This window comes from Staurois parvus, unplaced genomic scaffold, assembly GCF_062004578.1.
Source record: "Staurois parvus isolate SC_StPar_1 unplaced genomic scaffold, SC_StPar_1.0 ptg000238l, whole genome shotgun sequence".
Taxonomy (NCBI): domain Eukaryota; kingdom Metazoa; phylum Chordata; class Amphibia; order Anura; family Ranidae; genus Staurois; species Staurois parvus.
The window spans coordinates 2,901,725-2,925,009 of NW_028318034.1; the positions used below are offsets into that span (position 1 = coordinate 2,901,725).

At 39.5% G+C, this 23,285-nt stretch overlaps 1 protein-coding gene across 2 annotated transcripts in view; it reads left to right on the plus strand.

The window, feature by feature from the left end:
- Positions 1–3,617: 3,617 nt before the first annotated feature.
- Positions 3,618–23,285, plus strand: part of LOC149459998 (F-box-like/WD repeat-containing protein TBL1X) — a 381,219-nt gene continuing 361,551 nt past the window's right edge. For both annotated transcript variants that reach the window (XM_089680283.1, XM_089680284.1), the window contains exons 1-2: positions 3,618–3,982; positions 5,162–5,318. The gene's annotated coding sequence lies outside the window, so the exon portion shown is untranslated. The remainder of the gene's footprint in view (positions 3,983–5,161; positions 5,319–23,285) is intronic.

The window sequence follows — 23,285 nt, forward strand, 5'->3', positions numbered from 1 at the left end:
TGTTTGCCTGCTTAGTCAAGTGTTCATGATTGCTTTGCAGTTATTGCAATATAGCCTACGCCTAGCCTCCTTACCTTGAGTGTTCCTAGGCGACCTAGCCATTATTCCTTTGATACCAAGGCCACTGTCACCTTATGTTGCTCATTTTCAGAGGGGAAAGCTATATTTTATGCTGACCTTTCCAAAACCTAAGGTGGTGCTCCTACTATATTGATTGATATTTGAAACTGTATACAGTATGTCAGCTAGAGTTCTGCATTTTAGTCTTTTGTCCATTTTGAATATTCATATTCTCAGTATATTTTGTCATTATACTCCAAGGTCTTGAGTCTCCTTTCAGGGTGACCCTGAGGCAAAAGTCATCAGTCCTTGTATGTTTACGTGTATACCCAAGGTGTCAGAGGTCTTTGTAGAGGTCAAGGTAAGAACAGAGGACCCAATACTCTGAGACAGCATCTGATGATACACATAGATGAAACAAATCCTCCTATATATGTTTTACTTGTTTATCTGCAGGCTTCTCTTTTCCACATCCCTTCAAAAAGGCTGAATTTAGATTATTATGATTGTTAATATACAGGATTTATATAGCGCCAACAGTTTGCGCAGCTCTTTACAATATTAAATCCTTCTTCCTTTGTCAGTATCACAGAAGTGGGGCCGGGGACCTGCAGTTAGAGCTCTTGTAAACTGCGTGAGAGCTGATTAGATGATAGGGGTACACCCCCTCCACACACTGTACAGGAAGGAAGGAGCGCGTAGATAAGCTGTGTGCTGAGCTCCCTCCCCATCTCCGGAAGGAAGGAACGTTTAGATAAGCTGTGTGCTGAGCTCCCTCCCCATCTCCGGAAGGAAGGAACACTTCGATAAGCTGTGTGCTGAGCTCCCTTCCCATCTCCGGAAGGAAGGAACGCGTAGATAAGCTGTGTGCTGAGCTCCCTCCCCATCTCCGGAAGGAAGGAACGCTTAGATAAGCTGTGTGCTGAGCTCCCTCCCCATCTCCGGAAGGAAGGAACGCGTAGATAAGCTGTGTGCTGAGCTCCCTCCCCATCTCCGGAAGGAAGGAACGCGTAGATAAGCTGTGTGCTGAGCTCCCTCCCCATCTCCGGAAGGAAGGAACGCGTAGATAAGCTGTGTGCTGAGCTCCCTCCCCATCTCCGGAAGGAAGGAACGCATAGATAAGCTGTGTGCTGAGCTCCCTCCCCATCTCCGGAAGGAAGGAACACTTAGATAAGCTGTGTGCTGAGCTCCCTCCCCATCTCCGGAAGGAAGGAACGCATAGATAAGCTGTGTGCTGAGCTCTCTCCCCATCTCCGGAAGGAAGGAACGCGTAGATAAGCTGTGTGCTGAGCTCCCTCCCCATCTCCGGAAGGAAGGAACGCATAGATAAGCTGTGTGCTGAGCTCTCTCCCCATCTCCGGAAGGAAGGAACGCGTAGATAAGCTGTGTGCTGAGCTCCCTCCCACATCCCCGGTGTCGGGAAAACTTCTCAGAACTGACTCATGCTGATAGCAGAGGAATAAAATATCAAAGAGAATTGACATTCAGAGCTTTGGAGAAAGACAAGTAAACATTACAGATATACAGTATGCGCTTTGTTCAAATTTCATGACTGACGTTTACAACCACTTTAAGGTTTATGGCCTTCTTGGCATCTGATGTGGTAATACATGATACTGTGCATGCATGTTTTAGTACATATAGGCAAGAAACATGCCTATGCTGGGTATTTTGCTCCTCCAGGTTTCCACACCTGTACCCCCTTTAGATGCCATGCCATTTTTGTCATACCCTACCCTACTTGCTGGATGCTAGCATAGCAACCAATTATGCTGTGGCTCCTTGGTTAGCATTCTAGCAACCAATGACACAAGCTGAAAAGTGTCATTGGTTACTAGGATGCTGGCCATGGAGCCACAGGATGCCCCATAGGATACAGGAAGCTGGGCTGTACATCATCATTGGTTATAATAGTGCAAGTGGGAACCTGCATGATAACACCCATTGAAGCCGCATGGCCCAGCTGCCAGCGCCCTAGTAAGCAGCTTGGTACCACTAACCTGTGTTTACAGAGCAACTTTACTGAACTGCAGGGAGGATGCACTATCTAGCATGGACACTCTATCCCATTGCCTCTCACCACCAAGTGCCACCTGAGATGGTCTCTGTCACTAATGGCATGCAATGTTATTCCAACATACTAAGGTAAAATACCTGCAATGCAGCACACCATAATTATTATTATTATTATACAGGATTTATATAGCGCCAACGGTTTGCTCAGCGCTTTACATTATAGTGGGAGACAATACAGTAACAATACAGTTCAATACAAGAGGGATTTGAGGGACCTGCTTCTTGGAGCTTACAATCTAGGAGGGAGGGGTGAATGGTACAGTAGGTAGTAACTGTGGGGGATGGAGTGGTTGGAAGAGTAGAGGATTCCAGAATTAGCAGAGGGTGGGATAGGCTTCCCTGAAGAGATAGGTTTTCAGTGATCGCCTAAAGGCAAGTAGAGTAGGTGAGAGTCTGATAGATTGGGGTAGGGAGTTCCAGAGGATGGGTGACACCCTGGAGAAGTCTTGGAGATGAGCATGGGAGGAGGAGATAAGGGAAGCTAGAGAGTAGGAGGTCTTGCGAGGAGCGGAGTGTACGGTTTGGGTGATATTTAGAGATAAGATTGGTTATGTAAATTGGGGCAGTATTGTGAATGGCTTTATATGTCATTGTTAGTGTTTTGAATTTTATCCGTTGGGCAACTGGGAGCCAGTGGAGGGATTGGCAGAGAAGGGTGGCAGATACAGAACGGTTTGTGAGGTGGATGAGTCTGGCAGCGGCGTTCATAATGCACAAACCATAATGCACATTTATGTACTACCATGGGTTGTGGTATTTAGTGTTGCCAAAAAAAGGGTCAGGTCCAGTTTTAGGGGTGCTGAGATGTCTTGCCAGCCCTTTCAAAATGATTTTATACAAAACATGGTAACAAGCAGTACAGCAAGGATGTCAAGGGGGCATAAATGTTTCTAGTAGTAATGCCTACTACATCCTGAGGCCAGAGTAGTAGCTAGTGACACCTTGGGTATGATATCAGCATGCTCCTCACACTACCACCTTTATTATTTCATTTGGGGTTCTCCCCACCCTATTTATGTGTGTATGTGGAGTGGGGGGCTTCTAGTGATCGGTAGTAGGGGTTCTCAAGAGCTTCACTGCACAGTGATCTTTCCAGGCCACGGGCACCATGTTACATATGCCGGGCACATTAAGGCCTAGGCCCTATCTAGTGCAGCAATACAACCTCCAATGGTGGGCATACATACGCAGGATAAAAACCGTCTTTAACTATCATGCTATCCTTCCTTTCTTTAAGGTTCCCTATATTTATTATATAAAGAAAACCCTTTCCAAAAATGATCGCCTCAATGGGCGGTAAAGGACATTGCCTAAAAACATAGAACATCTGCAGTGAAAGTAATAAATTCCACTGTATTAAAACACAGAATACGATTACAGGGCGTAGACAGCTATTCCTGTTTTTCTGCGCTTCTATTAGATGTTGCGTGGTAGCAGAGGAATGTGTCACAGTAATGCAGAGAGCTGTAATGATGTCAACTTGTTATTTACTTTCCAAATCTGAATGACTGAGCAAGGCGAAAGGAGAATCAATCAACCACAATGTGACCCTACAGGCGGAAAAAACAGCACTCCCACCAGCAAGCGATGGGGGAAGGGAAGCACATGTAATCAGGGCAATGTTGCATCATGTACTTATGCTTGCTTTTTAAGGCACTCTTCTTTTTTTTATTTGTTTTCCTCTTTCACAGTAATGTGTAAGGATCTAAGAAAAACGTGCTAACTTGTAAAGAACCAGACAAGGCTCGTACACAAAATCTGCTGAAAAAATAAGACTTTCTGGGTCATAGACTAACAATTTTTTTAGTGTAATCCGTTCTGCTGAATCACAATTTTGGAAGATGCTGTAAGTCCAACAATTTTCCTATTTTATGTATCTGAAACACAACATGAAACAATAATGTCACATAATGTCACCATGTGAGACACCATTGAAGCCATTATGATATTGTGTTGCATAGCTATCGTTGTATATATTGTTGGTTTGATGCTTTTGTTATTTTAAATGCAGGCATTTCTATTATGTATAACATGTTATTGTTGTGAATGCTTATCTTTATATACTGTGTGTGTATATTTATCAACAATTTCAAGTGGCCTTAAAACGTAAACATCATACAAAGCTGTACATATAATATATCTATATTTGTATGCGTACATGTACATAGATACAAATGTGATTGTATATTTATATGTATTCATCGATATATATATATATATATATATATATATATAAAAAGACGTCAGTATCTGCAGATGTACATGACAACCATAGTGCCCCCCTCCCCCACTCAGACTTCGATGAACGAGCGTGGATTGCTCTTTGTTATTACAGATTGGCGTGATTATCATTTGGTGTGCATTTGTTTAGCATTTCTTTTAATCTTCGCTATGATATCATTTTCTTAATTTAAACTGCGATGTTTGTAAATAAAACAAGCCTTAAGATGATACACCTTAATAAGCGCTTTACGTTAAAATCTTCCCGTGTACATTTCAGAGAAAGCGTGGTTGAAAAATATTTATAATTTTTGCTTCTCAAGTTCAAGTCGGTGGCTGTGTTTTTTCCTTTTTCTCTAGGAGGTCACTGGCTCAGTGTCTCAATTTCTGTATGTATGTGTGTGGATCTTTTTTTTCCTGCCAGTCTCTCTCTCTCCCTCACTCTCTCTCTCTCTCTCTCTCTCCCCCCCCCTCTTTGAGCTGCTGCTGCTGTGTCTGTGGGAGCTTCACTCACACACAAACACAGACTAACTAACTCTGCTAATGAACTAGTTAGCTGTACATTCTGATTGTCACAGCAAGAATAGATCAACACAATAATAAAAACAGACACCCCACTTATAATAAAGGCTAAAACTTTCCACTGGCTTTGGAGCCTGGCTTTGGGATCAAGGATTGTTTTAATATTTTTTTTTTCTGTCTTCCTTTTTTTTTTTTTTTTTTTTTTAATTCTGGAGGAAATTAAAAAAAAAGATCATCGTTGAGATATTTTATTTTTATTTTTTTTTTTGGTTTGTAAACCCAGGACCTACAAAAGGAGAGTTACCACCATGCACAGTTAGTGAGAAGAAAAGAAAAAGTCAGTGTGCTGACAGTGTTGTTCCAGCAAGAAGTTAAGGACTAAAACAACCGGCTTTCGGGAACTCCAAAGCGTCGTGTTTTGAACCCACATCCAGTGTGAGGTAAGTGAGATTATCCATTCATTTGAGTAGTGTTTAAGTCCCCATCCCCCACTCACTGTACCTAGTGCACAATGTCCTGCAATAGATTGAGCTGCCTTGTGTCATTACGCTAAACTTCCCTTTTACTAATGGCAACGTGTCTTCTTTATATGTCTCTATATCATGCTAGATTTTTGTACAACCCTTTTGTGCGTTTTGGCTGTCACTTAGCCTTGCTTCATTATTGTCATTGAGCAATTTACAGAATTACAGTGGGGGATGGGATTTGCTAGCAGACCATTAGCTTCTCACAAGTAATTTTTTTTTCCAATAATGAGGCAGGAAAGGGTTTAGACTGCAAAAATGCCAGGTATTCACATTGCAGATGGTGTGACTGGAGTTTCCTCAAGCCTCAGAGTGGGGGGAGGGGAATCCCATTCATGGCTGGTGTGCTAGACAGCGTTTGATCCCTTACGTCAAAAGTCAGAATGTTCTACAGTACTTTTTGTTATGCTGTTGCCTATGGAGCTGTTATGTTTTTGTGTACAGGAAGTTCCACCCTCATATACCAAATTCATAATGCAGACTGATAGACCACAATACAACATGTGCTTTGCCATGTTAATCACATGGTACTTTTTTTTTGTAAGAGACTTGTTGCATGCTTTCTGGTTACAGTTATTTCTGTTCTTGTGTTTTTCATTTTATATTTAGAATTATTTCTGTAATTATTATTGCCTTTAATAAAATGCAAAGTATGGTAAAGGCCATTATTGCGTAAATGCTACAGTTTTCATAGTTACAAACTGTGATGTGTTTTTCTTATAACTATTATTAAACTGGAAGTTGCTAAATCAGCTTAGCATGAGGGATTCATTTAGAGACAATGCTAATTTGAGTTCATAAAAATATATTGTTGTAAGTTTTATTTATTGGTTTTGGCTATACAACCAAGCTTTTGTCGGGGTAAAGCGTTATTCCGTATTTCCTCTATGCTGCACTACTATTCTAGTTTTAAGCGTGATCAAAGCGCCTTTTAATTTCCGCGTGATGTCAAATTTACAGCTGATCTCTAGGCAAGTCTAAAAATAATAACACTCATTTATTAAAAATAATAAAATGTATATTAAAATGTAATTATTAGAAGTACATACACTCTTAGATTTCACAGGGTTGAGTAAGAGAAATTAATCCATTCCTCCATCCTCATGAAACAGCGTGGATGGACAAATCTGCCATTTATGGCTATTGTATTTTGAAAGCTGGTACCCTTGGCTGTTTGAATACCCAAACAGTGGCTGTGGATCCTTCAATTTTCAGATCACATGATGTTTGGTGGAGAGTGCTGACAGGGCCAGCCAAGACTCAACTTTCAATTAGTTCAGTAGGAACTGGATGAAATTTGCCCAGTGTATGGCAAGATTTAGTATCAGCCTCTTTTACTCCCCTGTATAACAGTACTCAGACTGGCAGAGGTATGGAAAACACAATAGCCAATTGGGTATATCGAATACATGTGTGTTGAAACGAAACATGCTGACAAGAGGAGAGAGCAGGGAGAACAGTGTGAGTAGATAGGTTGACTACTGTGAATGTGGGCATGACAGCGGCCTAGCTTTATTGTTCAGCTGCAGCAGAGGAAAGTCAGGTCACCAGCCAGACTGTATTGTCTGGCAAGGCTAAGTCACAGGTCTGGATGGATAAAACTACAAATCCTTTGTAAGGCGCACTGGGTCCTGTATTTTTTTTTTCAAATTGTGTATTAAGTTGTTTCTTGGAGCTCATTTTAACATTTATGTTTAATTGACATGACTCTTACTATAGATGGTGGGAATTTTTTTTATTAGGTGACGCTCAGACACAAATTATTGGTGCTACCATCTCATAAACAGTCAATATTCACTATATTTTTATAGTAAAGGGACTTGTAAAGATAGCCTCCAAGATACAGTACATAACAACCACAAAGAAAATATTCTATTCTATTGATCACAACCCATATATAAGTAGAAACTGACATCGTAAAAGCAAAAACAGTAAAGCTCCAGTATACAGCCAGATTTTGTATTGCCCCCTTGTACTGTACTGTATAACAACAAGGTAGAAAATACTATATAACTGTTGTTAAACTCATATTACAAGTAACCACTCATATGGTATAAACCTAGTATATATCTTATTTCACCAACAGCAAATTGTAATCAACACGTTTCGTAGATAGATTCACTTTGTCAGGACCAGTGATGAAAAAGATTACACAACATCCATACATTTCTATAGAGTTTACAATAGTTGTTTCACTTAATAAAAGCCAATAAATGATAAGTTCATATCATAAACAAATTAGTACTCTTCTCATTGGCCTACCTATACATAAGCTATCTCCTCTTTAGTCCATCATGAATGCTGCTGCCAGACACATCCACCCTACCAACCGTTCAGTGTCTGCTACCCCTCTTTTCTGATCCATCCACTGGGTTCCACTCACCCAATGCAATAAATTAAAAATACTAACAACTTACAAAACCATCTACAACTTGGCCCCCAGCTACTTCACAAACCTGGTTTCAAAATACCAACAACGTTGTTTTCATTCCTCCCAATACCTCCTACTCTCTAGCTCCCATGTCACCTTCTCTTTACTTGCTTCCAGGGCTTCTCCCAAACCTCTCCCATCCTCTGGAAATCTCTACCCTAATCTATCCAATTATCTCCTACTCTGTCCACTTTTAGACAATCCCTGAAAACTCTTCTCTTCAGAGAGGCCTACCTTGTCCCCATCTAACACCTGTACGTTTATTTTCTCCATTAGCTCATCTCCACAGTTATGCCCATTTGGATCCCTTAACCCTCTTAGATTGTAAGCTCTAATGAGCAGGGCCCTCTGATTCCTCATGTATTGAGTTGTATTGTAGCTGTGCTGTCTGTCTTCATGTTGTAAAGTGCTGCGCAAATCTTGTATTATAATAATAATACTCAAAAGGGGATAGGTGGAGATTATGTAGCCGAAAGTGTTGAGAAATCCTGGACTCAAGGTAGTCCTCTCACAAGATGGTATATATGAGAGAAGCAATCTCTCCTTCCTTCTCCAGCAAACAGAAGTGGGCCTGCTTATTATTATTAAAGCTTAGCATTCAATGCCTTAATTTAGTCATATAACAACAAGTATATACAGTACAATGGAACATTACTGTTGTTATTAATATGTCGATTTCTTTTTATATATGAGTTGTCTCCAATAAAATAGAATATTTTATACAGGTGGTTGTTTTGTACTGTAGCTTGGAGTCTACCTTTAAAAGTCCCTTAATTAATGTACCTGTTATTTTTTTTCTTTTTCTTTTTTCATTGAACACAAATTAATACATGAGTGTACTGTTGGAGTATCACATGCTAAAAAGCGTTAGCACAGCATTCCTCACATTAGAAATAAATGTTTTGTTATACGAGTCAGCGGTAAGTTATGAAATCCTACGACATTAAGCGCAATCAGCACCAAATATGAAAATATTAAAGGGTCATGTCGCACCTGCTAAAAGCTGTCAGAAACTTTCAATACCACTGTCAGATGTCACACAAGTTATTTATCTGCAATCACCATTATGCGGGATATGATTTATAAGGTGACAACATTATATTTTGTGACAAATGTGTTGGTGTCTTGTGAATTCGGTACTATGACTTTGGTAGGTAGCTTTGATATTTTTATTAAGTACTAAGGGTCTTTCATTCCAAATATGGTATTATATTGCAAAAAGGTAAAATAAAAGTAAATATTATTTGCTTTGTCTGCAAAATACTGCCAGATCCTGTGATTTTTAAATGTATATTACCATTTCTTTCCTCTACTTGATACCCTATCCTTGTCTGAGTCCATCTGTTATAGCTTGGATACCTTGTTTTCCCATACACACAATTCCCATACATACATCAAAGCATGTTTGTTTACCTTGTGACTTATACTTTGAATAGCCTGTTTAACACACTAAAGAGAAGCATTGAGGCCAATTTGTTACTAGTCCTAATGCAACAAAACAAGATGTTGTTTGTTTACTCCAATGCTAGACATTCAAGCATATATTTCTAATAGAAATCTAATAGATTTTACCATGGATGGTGGAATTTTTGCCTGATGGTTGTTGTATTCAGACAGCTGCAGTACCCACTGTTCAGTCAACAATTTTCCAGTGCTGACTGGGCCACCCACAGCTTGATCTTCTTGCTGAATTGGCCATGATTCAAGCCATGTGGGGCTAGCTTATGTCTGGCCATGGACATGTGGATATCTCTTAGAGATGGACAGGTAGGGAGATATTTGCCTGTCCTTGCACACTCACAATGCTATTGACCCCAGCGATACTCATCAGGTGGTAAGAGTGGTGCACACAGCACTCTGATACATAATTTGTTCCATAGCAGAGAAAAATAGAGAGTACACTTGCAGGAATTTTTTCCAAAAACAGGACAATATTGCCATATCAGAAGTCAGGGACATGTGTCGAAAGATACTTAACTAGTGCAATCACGCTCACTTAAGCCACAGTGCACACTAGATACAAGAACAGTCATGCAACCCAATGCCCATTTTTAAAATAAGTGTTCAGAGCATACTCACTCACTGAGTGACACCCTGGGATTGATTTAATAAAGGCAAATAGACTGTGCACTTTGCAAGAGCAGTTGCTCCAGAGCTTAGTAAATGAGTAGAATCTCTGCTGACTTCCATCATCCAATCATGTACAACAAAACTGCTGGTTTTTTTTTTCCTTGCATGTGGTTCAGTATTCTTTGCAAAGTGAAGCTTTACCTCATTTCCTAAGCTCTGGGTAACTGCACTTGCAAAGTGCACATTCTATTTGCTTTTAGTAAATCAACACCGTTGCACTGAAAGCGATTGGTGCATACAGATATCACAAACCAAAACTTTGTTTTGTTTTTCACAGTGAAATCTACCTACTTGTTTAATTCTGGCTATTATTAGTGAAAGCTTCAACATAAACTGACAATATGGCTTCTATTATTATTATACAGTATTTATATAGCGCCAGAAAGTTTTCTCTATGAAGCTATCCTTTTATAGAAAGATGCTTTGTACTGCATTATACTGTAGGTTGTTTGTTATATCTCAGGACAAATCTGCAAGGTTTTCTGCCTAAAGTCCTGTGGATTTGCCATGGACCCAAACCTCATCCTGTCTATTAGAAGATGAGTTGTCCTGGGAATACATTAGTGTTTCTGTTGGTGATCACCATGTGTATAACACATATTGAATACAGAGTGTTGCTTTAAAAGTAAGTAGTTTGTCCAAATGGTTGGAAAACATTCCTGTTAGACAAATAGTATCCTCTGCCTGCCCTTGGAGCTGGTAACCACCACCTAGGTGGTCATAAACAGCCCCATAATTGCAATCAATGGTTGGCACTAATTCACAATTACAGTCTGCCATCCATGCGTAATGCTCACATACACATATGCCTGATAGACTGCACACCTTTGCATACAAGTTAGTTTGTACTCTGGACACAGGCAAATGAGTAAAACTATAATATGGCTATAGATATAAATAATTTAAGCAAACAATAAAATGTATATATACTATAGAAAACTACTTGCTGTACAGTGAAGTTAGAAACTGCCATATTTCAACCTTGACAGCACAGCAACACATTGCTTAAATTAAATATAACGTTGGATCCCTTTGTATCTAGCTATACGTTTTTCTGATTTCCAAAGTATTATCTAAGTCTTCATAAATAAAGCACAATTGCCTTACATGTTTGCCCTTGGGTGTCCCTTAAGCATAAATGAATAATGCTCATGTTAAAGCCTCAAGGTCAAATCTCGGTTCATCCTCTGATACCTCTCCTCCTCTTTGTATAAAGCTAAGTTGAAAGGAGCCAAAAATTATTTTCTAAAGAGGTCTCTACCCTTCAATATGTGGAAAAAAATTAACTTGAAGACCAATCAGGGGTAACCTTACCTTGATAAACTGCTGTAGACTGAAGTCTGAAACCCTCTAATTGAAATAGTTATAGTTAATAGTTTAATACCCCAGTTAATTAAAATTTGCAGAATGCAAGTATCGTTTTATGATAGCTACTAAAGCAGCCCATACAGGGAGTAAATTTCTTTCCTGAAACCACAGTCAGTGTTGATGGGGGAATTCCTCCTGTGGAGCCATTGTATGCTCCCAGCAGGGGAGACTGGGGGGGGGAGAAAACAGTGATTATTGCTAGTGGCTATACCAGCTGCTAGAGATAATCACAAGTAAAATCCAGCAGGCTGGTTGTACCCAAGTTGACTGATCGATCAACTTAGTACATTCAGCCTGCTCATCGGCCGAGATTCAAATTGTCTATGGCTGGCTTTATATGACAAAACAGAAAGACGGACAGAATTTGGACAGCCTCCTGGCTTTGTCTGATATGATCTTTTTCTAGATACTGTGATTATGATCTAAAGTCTTTGACACATAATTTGTGAATTACTTTGCCTTTGCCTTTGATATCTTATTTAACCCTACTGTCAGTGGGGCTGAAATTCAAATTTAGGTTGAATATGGGTTGGACAAACCCATTCCTTTTGTGGAATGGGCTAACTGTTCTGGCCGGTATTGGTCAGTTTGCCAGCCCACATTCTCATTTTATGTATGTAAACAAACATTCCGTGAGATGTCATTGACCTACCATTCAAATATATATAAACCCATTAATTAAAATATGCTTTAATATAATGTAATTTCAAAAGTCATATTCAACGAGTAATACCTTGTGATTCCACCAAGAAGGTAATTTTTTGGGCACTTTCTTTTAAAGGGTGACTACACTCTTTCACTCTTTCAATTATCCTCCTGCATTGTTTCCCTGTCACATGGTCTTCTATTGGAGACTACAAATGGCCATTTCAACACAGAATATACAGGCCTGGTGCACTCTTGCCACATGGGAATTCACCTGAGAAATGCCATGCAGTCATCAGCGGAGTGCTGAAAATCAGCAGCACTTCAATGTAACACAAGATAATAAAACAAAGGTGAAACAAGTATGTTATTTAAAAAAAGGTCGTTGTTAATGATTCATATTGCTTTAGCAAACTAAATGTGATTTTGTTATTGTTTTTTTCTACCTTAACCAAAAACTTATCCACTGTATGGTAAACAAAGGGCCAGAGTTCTTCATGGCCCATACATGTCATGGTCTAGTGTGGTAGAACCGTCAAACAGACTTCCACACTTCATGCAGCAAACTGCCAGTAACACATTTCTGTGTATAATATATTGTTCCAGACAGCTCTCCTGCTTTGCATTTCATTCCAGCTGGGTTTTTGCTGTCCCTGCAGAGTGTGTACCTCAGTGTACCCATGATATCTGAACTGGATCAGAGCAGAAGACAGAAGGCATATGGGGAGGGAGTATTAATCTGGCCAGAGGTGCCAATAAAATGAAATCTAAAGCACACGGATTGAGCCAAACCAGCTAATATAAAATAAAGGGATTTTCCCTTCCTGAAATGGTGGTATCAATTACTCATAGATATGAGGCTTACCGCAAAATATATTTTACTTGTATATCATTTTAAAAACCACCAAGTCTTGAATACAAGATACAAAATCCACAACATTACTGTTATTTGTTTTATATATATACAGTGCTCCAAAAAATTAAAGGAACACTTTGAAAACACATCAGATCTCAACGGGGAAAAATATCATGCTGAATATCTATACCGATATGGACTGAGTAATGTGTTAGAAAAGTAAGGATGCCCCATCGTTTGATGGAAATGAACTGATCAACCTACAGAGGACTGAATTCAAAGACACCCCGAAAATAAAAGTGAAAAAATGATGCAGCAGGCTAGACTATTTTGCTGAAATTTCATTGCAGCAACTCAAAATGGTACTCAGTAGTTTTTATGGCCCCCACTTGCCTGTATGCATGCTTGACATCGGGGCATGCTCTTAATGAGACAGTGGATAGTGTCCTGCAGTATTTCCTCCCAGATCTGGACCAGGGCATCAGTGAGCTCCTGGATAGACTGAGGTGCAACCTGGTGGCATTGGATGGACTGAAACATGAGATACCAGAGGTGTTCTATTGGATTTAGGTCAGGCAAACATGGGGGCCATTCAATAGTATAAACTCCTTTGTCCTCCAGGAACTTCCTGCATACTCTTGCCACATGAGGCCGGGCATTGTCGTTCACCAGGAAGAACCCCGGACCCACTGCACCAGTGTAGGATCTGACTATGGGTTCAAGGATTTCATTCCGGTACCTAATGGCAGTCAAGGTGCCATTTTCTAGCATGTAGAGGTCTGTGCATCCCTCCATGGATATGCCTCCCGAGACCATCACTGACCCACCACCAAAATGGTCATGCTCAACTATCTTCCAGGCAGCATAACGTTCTCCATGGCTTCTCCAGACCCTTTTACATCTGTCACATGTGCTCAGGGTGAACCTGCTCTCATCTGTGAAAAGCACAGGGTGCCACTAGAGGACTTCGGTCCCTCAAGCCACCCTCATGAAGTCTGTTTCTGATTATTTGGTCAGACACATTCACACTATTGGCCTTCTGGAGGTCATTTTGTAGGGCTCTGGCAGTCCTCATTCCTCCTTGCACAAAGGAGCAGATACTGGTCCTGCTGATGGGCTAAGGACCTTCTATGGCCCTGTCCAGCTCTCCTAGAGTAACTGCCTGTCTCCTGGAATTTCCTCCATGCTCTTGAGACTGTGCTGGGAGACACAGCAAAAATTCTGGAAAATGGCAAGTATTGACGTGCCATCCTGGAGGAGGTGGACTGCCTGTGCAACCTCTGTAAGGTCCAGGTATCGCCTCATGCTACCAGTAGTGACACTGAACCTAGCCAAATGCAAAACTAGTGAAAAACATTCAGAAAAGATGAGTAGGGAAAAAAATGTCAGTGGCCTCCACCTGTAAAACCATTCCCGTTTTGGGGGTCGTCTCATTGTTGTCCATCTAGTGCACCTGTTGTTAACTTCATTAACACCAAAGCAGCTAACTGAATAACAACCCCCTCTGCTACTTAACTGACCAGATCAATATCCCAGGAGTTTAATTGACTTGATGCTGTACTCTGAGTAAAAAGTGTTCCTTTAATTTTTTTGAGCAGTGTATATACTGTATATATATATATATATATATATATATATATATATATACTGTGTGTCTATCTATCTATCTATCTATCTATCTGTCTGTCTATCTATATATATACACATACACTCTCCGGCCACTTTATTAAGTACACATGTTCAGTTGCTTGGTAACACAAATTGCTAATCAGCCAATAACATGGCAGCACTCAATGCATTTAGGCATCTAGAAGAGGTGAAAACAACTTGCTGAAGTTCAAACCAAGCATCAAAATGGAGTAGATAGGGGATTTAAGTGATTTTGAACGTGGTATGGTTGTTGCTGCCAGACGGGCTGGTCTGAGTATTTCAAAAACTGCTGATCTACTGGGATTCACAGCCATCTCTAGGGAAATCAAGATTCATCAAACCAGGAAACATTTTTCCAATCTTCTGTTCTCCAATTTTGGTGAGCCTCTGCGAATTGTAGCCTCTGTTTCCTGTTCTTAGCTGACAGGAGTAGCACCTGTGTGGTCTTCTGCTGCTGTAGCCCATCTGCTTTAAGGTTCGATGTGTTGTGCATTCAGAGATGGTAATCTGCATACCTTTTTTGTAACGAGTGCTTATCTGAGTTACCGTTGCCTTTCTATCATCTCGAATGAGTCTGCCCATTCTCCGCTGACCTCTGACATCAACAAGGCATTTTCATCCACACAACTGATGCTCACTTGCTTTTTCTCTTTTTCGGACCATTCTCTGTAAACTCTAGAGATGGTATTGTGTGAACATTCCAGTAGATCAGCAGTTTTTCAAATACTCAGACCAGCCGTCTGACACCAACAACCATGCCATGTTCAAAGTCACTTAAATCCCCTTTCTTCCCCATTCTGATGCTCGGTTTGAAATTCAACAAGTCATCTTCACCACATCTAGATGCCTAAATGCATTGAGTCGCTGCCACGTGATTGGCTGATTAGCAATTTGTGTTACCAAGCAATTGAACAGGTGTACCTAATAAAGTGGCCATTGAGTGTATAGTGAGGCACTGAATGGCTGTATTGTGGGCGGTTTGTGTATGTTGCCAGGGTTTCTCACCTACACATGGTGAGGAGCTCCAAACCTTTTGTTTTCTGAGATCTTAATAGGGTTATGGACTGGGTTTTGGAACCCGGAGACTTTATAGAGCTTTGGGTGGGAATAAAAAAAAAATAAAATAAAAAACAATGTGCTTATAACAAACAATAAGAACAGTTAAAGTCTAAATAAAAATTTGAAAAAAAAGTATGGTACAAGGAGTCCAAGAGTCACAAGCACCATAAAAAGTGAAGGTAATGCCAGTCAGCAACACATAGTGATAATAGATATACATGAACCTGAAGGGATAATCTACATGTGGTTAGAGTGAATCATGTAAAAAAAGAACGTCGTTTGGAAATTCATGTATCCGTTTCATTGAGAACAAAGGTGTTTTATTGTGTAAAGTATCAAAAAATTATTTCCATTATCATGATAGTATCAATGATTATGAATAAAGGGATAGTCAAATATGGTGTGGATGAGTTTCTCCTCATAGCACAAAACCCCTAAGAATGGTGAAAAGAGAAGGCACATTAGGAGGGTCAGAATCAGGGTGTTACCAGAAATGATAGAAGCAATATCAGACATTCTACGCCACACTGGTTGTACTTTATCACAGGCCCAAAACACATGCACTACTGAGCCTGTAGATGGGCAGCATCTAAAGCATAAATCAGATATAACTGGATAAATTGTATGAAGTTTAGTCGGAGTATTGTACCATCTAGTAAGGAGCTTGAGGGTCGTCTCTCTAATCGTAAAAGACTTAGTGCATCTGCATACATTATCTAGCATCATTACCCAGTCCTCAGGGGCAAAGTGAATGTCACAATCTGCAAATCTACATCGCATTTACTCATATATGGAAAGGAGTTAGAGAAAAGGATACTAGCAAAGGAGCTACAGTATGTAAATCAGAGATCAATCCTTTTCCTCTGGGGGAGCCACAGCAGATTCTCTTGTATAAGGTTGTTGGAGAGGTTGGAAAAAATGCATAATGGGCAGCATAAAAGAGTCTAATTTGAAATAGTTCCTGTCAAGGGGAATTCCTGTGGTTGAGCAGATGATCAAATGAGGCAAATTCTCTTCCTAGTTGAAGAGAAGAGAGCGTGGTCAGTTTGTTTAAGTGCCGCCAGGAGAAAACTCCCGAGGCATAGAAGGTAGCAATAAAAGCTGGATCACCTAAAAAGGGGGAATGAGAGAGGCTACACAAAATTTTGATTTTGTACAGTGGCCAGAGCCAAAGCAAATGAGCTGCCAAGATTAAAAGTAGCTATGGTGTTGTAGGATATTGAGGAGGACTACATAATACCAGGGAGTTAAAATATAGATCCAGACTCAAATTTAATCCAAGGAACTTTGGAATTCACAATGTTCCTTTTAGTTAGTTGGGTCAATATAGATGCCAAATAATATAGCCAGAAATTAGGTAAACCAAGGCCACCTTTGGATTGTGGTTATACAAAATATGTCTTGAAAATCTGGGCTATTTGTCTAACCAGATAAATCTGTTGATTTCAGATGTTGTTTGTGTTTCTATACTATGGACTTTGCTGTACAAAGCCCTCCTGCATTGAGAGAGTGTTTATTTGCTGGCTTTCTCAATAAAGGTGTAGGGGCATATCAGCTCAGGCTGTTCCTGGGTGTCCCTGCCTTGTGCATAGTTTACCACTACTGATACCGGTTGATCCTGTTCCACTTACAATATACTGTGTACATTAACTTCAAACACTTTTAGAATGGGATTTTCCACCTTTGCTAACAAACCACCTTTTTAAATGGCATTGGTGAGATTGAATTTATAATGGGTTTACAGAGCAAGAATGTTGCTATGTTTTAAATGCCAGGATAGGTTCCTTGTCAGTGGTTACTGCTTGTTTTCAATAAACATTGGTATATTTCCACCCACTGCTGTCATAATGTGCATATTGTTTTCTTCTGTGCTCCTGTGTGGTTGAATTTCCAGCTAAGGACTGTTGCAAACAAAGAAAACACTGATGTAAAAAATGTCAAACAACTTAAAAGTAAAAACTGTCTTATTACTGTACATTACATATTTTCTTTGTATACACAAGCAAAAGTGTGCCTGTCCACTGGGTAGAATGTCCCGGGGTAATAATGACTTCTGTCTAGTAATATGACAAAACTGTGAATATTAACCATATGGAGTATATAACACAGAGCACAATATTCAAAGTGGAAGGTCAAGGAAAATATAATTTATTGCACAACATACAGAATGAGGAAAGCCGGAATTTGTGTCATACAGTTTGGTATCCAAAGAGGATGTGTCCTACAGTGAGGAACAGAAGTATTTGAACACCCTGCGATTTTGCATGTTCTCCCACTTAGAAATCATGGAGGGGTCTGAAATTCACATTGTAGGTGCATTCCCACTCTGAGAGACAGAATTTAAAAAAAATATCAGGAAATCACATTGTATGATTTTTAAAAATGTATTTGTCTTGCACTGCTGAACAGAAGTATTTGAACAACTAAGAAACAGCAAGAATTCTGGCTCTCAAAGACCTGTTACTGTGCCTTTAAAAAGTCCACCTCTACTCCACTCATTAATCTAATTTAGTAGTACCTGTCTGAGCTCTTTAGAGATACCTGTCCACCCCACAGTCAGTCAGACGCCAACTACTACCATGGGCAAAACCAAAGAGCTGTCAAAAGACACCAGAGACAAAATTTTGGACCTCCACAAGGCTGGAAAGGGCTACAGGGCAATTGCCAAGTAGCTTGGTGAAAATAGATCAACTGATGAAGCAATTGTTAGAAAATGGAAGAGGGTAAAGACGACTGTCAGTCTCCCTCGGACTGGGGCTCCATGCAAGATCTCACCTTGTGGGGTATCACTGATGATAAGATTCAGGTGAGGAATCAGCCCAGAACTACAAGGGAGGAGCTGGTCAATGACATGAAAAGAGCTGGGACCACAGTTTCAAAGGTCACTGTTGGTAGAACACTACGCCGTCATGGTTTCAAATTATGCATTGCACGGAAGGTTCCCCTGCTCAAGTCATCACATGTCCCGGCCCATCTGAAGTTTGCCAATGACCATCTGGATGATCCAGAGGAGGCATGGGAGAAAGTCATGTGGTCAGATGAGACCAAAGTAGAACTTTTTGGTCTAAACTTCACAATTTTTTTCTTCCTTTGAATTATTATAGATTATTTTACTTTTCTTAGTGGATTACTTTTAAAGGGGGCTAACCTGCCCCCTGTGTAAATGTATATAGTACATGTGTTTAGAGAGTCACAGCCTTTTACGGTCATGACATAGCATCCTAGCCCTCAGGAGAGATTGTCAAATCTCCTGAGTATAATCTACATAACCGTGAAAGGGATGTCATTTCAGGAGTCATATAAGGGAGAAAAACTCAGGCTAGTGTTCCTTTAATTAATTGAAAATTAAAATATATACAGTTGTGTTCAAAATAATAGCAGTCAGACATCACTAACCTGATCAATCACTGTTTTTGGTAGAAATTATATTTCTACATGGAAAATAATTTACTAGCAGGTGTAGTAGAGTAATAGAAATCCAACACACCCCAACAGTCATGACATGCATGCTGCTGATTCTGTGTAATTGAATCACTAATTGAAAGGAGCATGTTCAAAATAATAGCAGTGTGGGGTTCCATTAGTGAGGTCATTCATTCTTTGAAAAACAGGAGGCAATTATTGCCCTTATTTAAGGAAGGAAGGCAGCAAATGTTGTACATGCTGGTTACAGTACAGTACTCTCTCTGAAATTCTGAGGAAAATGGGTCGTTCCAGACATTGTTCAGAAGAACAGCGTACCTTGATTAAAAAGTTGATTGGAGAGGGGAAAACATATAAAGAAGTGCAGAAAATGATAGGCTGCTCAGATAAAATGATCGCAAATGGTTTAAAATGGCAACCAAAACCTGAAAGACGTGGAAGAAAGCGAAAAACTACCATTCAAATGGATAGAAGAATAGTCAAAATGGCAAGGACTCAGCCAACAATCAGCTCCAGGAAGATCAAAGAAGGTCTAAAGTTACCTGTGAGTACTGTTACAATTAGAAGACGCCTATGTGAAGCCAAGCTATCTGCAAGAAGCCCCCACAAAGTCCCACTGTTGAAAAAAAGACATGTGCTGAAGAGGTTACAATTTGCCAAAGAGCACATTGACTGGCCTAAAGAGAAATGACGCAACATTTTGTGGACTGATGAAAGTAAGACTGTTCTTTTTGGGTCTAGTGGCCGGAGACAGTTTGTCAGATGACCCCCAAACACTGAATTCAAGCCACAGTACACTGTGAAGACAGTGAAGCATGGTTGCGCATGATATGGGGATGTTTCTCATACTACGGTGTTGGGCCTATTTATCGCATACCAGGGATCATGGATCAGTTTGAATACATCAGAATACTTGAAGAAGTCATGCTGCCTTATGCTGAAGAGGAAATGCCCTTGAAATGGGTGTTCCAACAAGACAACGACCCCAAACACACCAGTAAACGTGCAACATCTTGGTTCCAGACCAACAAGATTGCAGTTATGGAGTGGCCAGCCCAATCCCCGGATCTTAATCCAATAGAAAACTTGTGGGGTGACATCAAAAATGCAGTTTCTGAGGCAAAACCAAGAAATAGAGAACTGTGGAATGTAGTCCAATCATCCTGGGCTGGAATACCTGTTCACAGGTGCAGAAGTTGGTTAACTCCATGCAACACAGATGTACAGCAGTTCTCAGAAACAGTGCTTATACAACTAAATATTAATTGATTCAAAGGAAAGCAAAATCTTCAAACATTTTTCAGTTTATATAGTGAATGTTTGAGTTTGTAAAGAAGAATACAAACACTGCTATTTTTTGAACAGTCTAATATTCATTTTTCTTCAATTTTTTTTAGAGGAAAAACACAAATTTGATATATTTTTCTTCATGTTTTGATTTGGAATAGAATCTGTAGTGTTCCCAATGCATTTGTGTGTATGGAAATAAAAGCTATTAGAAGGATTTTGAGCTTTAACACACTGCTATTATTTTTGAACACAACTGTATATATATATAAAATATATAAAATATGCATATATGGTATGAACACGCTTACTTTTCAGGAACTGCATAGTAAGATATCAGCTACTTCCATAAAATGTAGATTGTTTATTTAGTGGGCAGCTTGCCTACTCAGGCATCAATGATTCTGAATGAGCTGATGATGTTAATATTGCACACTATAATTAAAATGACAATGCTTAATTTAAGACTATACAACAGGAAAATGATTACTGTCATTACTTTTAGGAATTTCTTGAAAAAGGGCTTTGCTATTGAGATGGGTTTAACTGGAGCTGCATTAAATGGTAAATTATGCTTCAAGACTCAGAGGGGTTTATTTACTAAAGCTGGGGAGTCCAAAATCAGACTCCCTTCTGCATAGAAACCAATCAGCTTCTAACCTCAGCTTGTTCAATGAAGCTTTGGCAATGAAACCTGGAAGCTGATTGGTTTCTATGCAGAAGTGAGTCTGATTTTGCACTCTCCAGCTTTAGTAAATAAACCCAGAATGTCTGATGTGTATTAAAGAAGCTGGTTGACTAATACCAACTTTGATAAAGAAGTATGCTGAAACAAACACATATTGGATGTGTTTGCAATAATTTCAGACTGTACGCCACTGGAAGTTCCTAAACATACTATATATCTAAAAACAAAATGTGTGTACATTGCATATTTCCAGTCTTTCAATGTGGTAACATTTTTTTGGCTTAGTTTATTTTCACCAAGTAATCCTGCTAAAAAACAAACTTTCTGTCCTAGGGTCACTCTGTTCTAGCTATTGGGAGCAAAGCTGTCGCCCTAGGACAGAACTACCAACAACCCCCCCACCCCCCTTTCTATATAACATAGTGGGAGGTGCTTTGTAGTCAAGAGCAGGGAACAGTGCTAAGTGATAAAAGTGCAACAGATGCAGAGAGCATCGAAGGTTACTAGCTCAAAAAATGTCTGGTGGGATCAATTATTATTATTATTATTTTAATATTATACAGGATATAGCGCCAACAGTTTGCTCAGTGCTTTTACAATATAAAGGGAGCTAATACAGCAATGATGCAGTTCTATACAAGAGGGTTAGGGGGGCCCTGCTCCTTGGAGCTTACAATCTAAGAGGGAGGGACTAGTGATACAAAAGGTAATAACTGTGGGTGATGAACAGATAGGAGAAATAGAAGATTTGGTTATTAGCTGAAGGCAGGATAGGCTTCCCTGAAGAGATCACCTAAAAGTGTAAATCATTGCTTGTCAAACAGATACAGTATAACAGAACACTTTCAATTGTATTTTTAACACACCAAGATGGAAAAAAATAAGAGATATGCATTGTTACTGTGTACATGTACTTTAATTTTTTTCGTCCTGGCTCTCCTCCTCCTTTCCCCAAAGCATTTTGGAATATTTTATCCGCTCCCACTTCTTTATGATGCACTCAGAATTCAGCTTTACAGATCATCATCATCAAATCATATATACAGCCAAAAAAGTGCTATAATTCTGTGTTAGACAATCAAGGCACATTGTCCAAGTGTTAATATGCTAGACCAAAACAATCTTAATACATAGGCAATCCCTTTTCAGAGTACTGTGTTTAGCTAAAAGATTAAATTAGGAATTTAGACCCTTGTACATCAAAATGCTGAATGACTTCATAGTAAATCCTTTGTTTTCTTTTCCATTAGGAAGTAGGAGCAGGCTATTAAGACCCAATAGGTCCTCCCCTGTGTTTTACAGTCAACATTACCCTAATGTGTCTTACTTTGAAACCCATGCTGACACACCCTCTCCTTCTGCATTCCTGTTGTGGAGTTTAGACAGAGATCACTTTCTTTTGCCCCCTTTGCTGTGACACTCCCCCTCCCTATGTGCTGTGATGATACTGATCTCAGGCAAGCACTTGCTGCCAAGGGGGGGGGTATTGTCAACCTTGTTAGCACTAGAAGTACTACGCATATGAAGATGGGTCAAAGTGCAACATGGACTATGTCCCCTGGGGACCAGGATGAAAAAATATATACACTTCTTAAAGCTAACCATGTTTTACAGACAACTGAAACTAATGTAAAGTGTGAATGTACAATATACAGTAAGTATATATATATATATATATATATATATATATATGTAAAGTGCTGCGTAAATTGACAACGCTATATAAGTACCTGTAGTAATAATAATAATAAAGTAACAACCTCCAGTTTTAATCTGAATTCCAGGGAAACTGTTATATATACTTTAATGGATACTATATGAATCGGTGCATCTCCCTGAGAGTGACAAGGACACTGTATTTCTGGCAAGATCCAACAGCCATTTTCTGTATTTGCTAAAATTGATTTTAGCTTGAAGAAGAGAAAAAAACTAACGTAGTCACCGCATCTAAGGAGTGTATGCTGCAATATATTACATTTCTACTGTTTAGTTATCCTTTAAATGCATCTATGTGAACAGCATAACTAGGTCAATAATCTCATTAATTCTTCACTGCATAGTCAGCAAACTGCTCCAGTTTTGACTGAAGAAAAGGGAACAGAAGTACCATAATAAAGTTATTCCTTTTCCTTACCTCCTGTTAGCACGGTCAGTAGGAAGACTGACAGCAATGTGAAAAGCTGTATTAACCTAATGCTGCCCCTTCCTCTCTAGTTTTGAGTCCTAATTTGCAAATGATCACAGAAGACTGGTATTTTGACAAGCTAATAATGGTATTGATTTGCAAAGTACATTACATAATTTGTAATAAATGCATAATAGGATTAAGTGGTATCTAAAATTCAA